Source organism: Tupaia chinensis, unplaced genomic scaffold (genome assembly GCF_000334495.1).
Source record: "Tupaia chinensis unplaced genomic scaffold, TupChi_1.0 Scaffold000465_1, whole genome shotgun sequence".
NCBI lineage: Eukaryota > Metazoa > Chordata > Mammalia > Scandentia > Tupaiidae > Tupaia > Tupaia belangeri.
The window spans coordinates 90,548-93,047 of record NW_006159974.1 but is presented as its reverse complement, the minus strand read 5'-3'; positions in this window follow the sequence as shown (position 1 = coordinate 93,047).

The window sequence follows — 2,500 nt, the reverse complement described above, 5'->3', positions numbered from 1 at the left end:
GATTATGAGGGCTTGGGGATCTCTGTGCCAGAAGCCAGGGTCAAAGACCATTTACTGGGGGGGGGGGTGAGATGCTCCTAGCACCCCATTCACTCAGGAAATTACAAGCATTTAGGAGCTCTATGTCAAAAGCCAGAATCAGAGCCAAATATGTATTTAATATGTCATACCTTGAAATATGCCATATATGGGTCAGCTAGTGGCATTGTGGTTAAGGCGGCTAGATCCCACATGGCAGACTGCATGGTGAGGCCTGGATCCGGTGGCCTGCGAAACATGCTGGACATACGTGCATGTGTGTCCAGGATCCTAAGATGAGAATGGAGGAGGAGGGGTTGTGGTATGGCCATGCCCTTTGTCGGGTGCTTTCTCACTTTCTTTCTCCCTCTCACTCTCATTCTCTCTCTCTCTCTGGTGAGTTCACATACACTATAGCAACATTAAAAAAAAGAGTCAGTGAGCATGTGAGAAATATACCACTTAACTTCTTTATGCCTCAGTTTCCTCATCTATAAAATGGAGATAATAAGTTCTTTCTCTCTCCTCTGTACCTCCTCTTCCTCTCACTCTCATTCTCTCTCTCTCTGGTGAGTTCACATACACTATAGCAACATTAAAAAAAAGAGTCAGTGAGCATGTGAGAAATATACCACTTAACTTCTTTATGCCTCAGTTTCCTCATCTATAAAATGGAGATAATAAGACTTATTTTTTTAAGTTTTTTTTTTTCCCCTTGTGGGGTGAGAGAGACAGAGAAAGGGAAAGTGAGAAATCACTCCCTGTGGGAATGGCCATGCCAACATCCTTTCTCCATTCTTCTCCTGGAAACTTGGGCACGTATGCACACGACCAGCATGATTTTCAAGCCATCAGGCCTGGAACTTGAACTGCTGTCAGGCATGTGGGAGTCAGTCACCTTAACCACTAAGCCACCTGCTGGCCCCAATAATAAGACATTTTAACTTTGTTTGAGTTTTCCCCAGAATCAGATCCTGAAACAAAGATTTGAATGCAAATGGGAGTATAGGGAAAAAACGCCAGGAGAATAGCGGATGGGGAGTGGGGTTTAAACAGATGCTCCTCAATTTACAATGGGATTATAGCCTAATAAGCCCATTATACATTGAAACTATCGTTAAGGCAGAAATACATTGAATCCACCTAACCTACTGACTGTTGTACTTTAGCCTACCTTAAACATGCTCAGAACACCTACATGAACATACCTTGGGCAAAATCATCTAGTACAAAGCTGATTTTATAAGATGTTGAATATCTTGTGTAATTTACTGGATACTGTACTGAACGTAAAAAACAGAATGCTGGAGCCAGCAGATAGTGTGGTGGTTAAGGCGCTGGATTCTCACATGGTTAACTAAGGTTCTAGTCCTGAACCTGGTGGCTTGAAAATCATGCTGGGGAGGCCAGCAGTAGGCATATCAGTTACATTGCTGGACACCCACCTGGCCGACTGCATTTCAAATCCAGACCCACTGGCTTGAAAATCATGCCAGGCTCATGAGTGTGCATTCCCAAGATACCAGGAGCAGAATGGAGAAGGAATTGCATTCATTGTGGCCATCCTCCCAGGGGTGTTTTCTCACTTCCTCTCTCACTGTCTCTGTCTCTTTCTCTGGCAAGTGTTCACACCCTAAAACCTCTAAAAAAGAAAATCACACCAGGCACCTATGCATGCATGCCCAAGATTCTAGAAAGGTAATGGAAGAGAAGAGATTATGGTGTGGTCATTCCTTCTAGAGGGTGATTCCTCACTTTCCCTCTCTCTCTCTCGCATGCACGTGAATGCACACAGCCTATGGCAAAACAAAGAAAAAAACCGGAATGCTTACCAGGGTGCTCGAGTACGGTTGCTACTGAATGAGCATCACTTTCACACCACTGTAAAGTTGAAAAAATGGTTAAGTTGAACCATCTTAAGTCAGGACCATCTGTATGGGGAAAGGAAGGTAGCAAATAGGAGAGCGTTATCTGGCAGAAGCCAATCCGAGTCAGTCCTGGGAGGTGGTGTGAGCCTCACCTCTGTAGAATCACACCCCAACCCCACCTGTCTCTGCCAGCTGTGTGGAGGGTCACATAGCTGCAAGTATGGGCAGAGTTAAGTTTCCATGGTTCAAGAAAAGCCCTAAGGCACAGAGAGGCACGTACTGGCACACACTCCTCAACATAGGCTCTTCAAAGAGTGCACAGAATATGCATATTATATATTTTTAAAACGCATGGATTTCAATTTTTTTCCACCAGAAGAAACTCTTGGATTCCATTTTCCATGAATTTTTTGAAATCTCCTTGGACAATAGCTATTAAAGTTATTTTAATTCTAATACCAAGCAGCAATGCTAAACAACACAAAGGAGTAGGTATTCTGATGGGAAGAGAGAATCTGTGGAAGCCCTCATCATACAGTTGGCATCCAGATGGTCATGCGTGTTTCATTCTGGAAAGAAGAGTGTATATATATATATATCATATAAATATATAT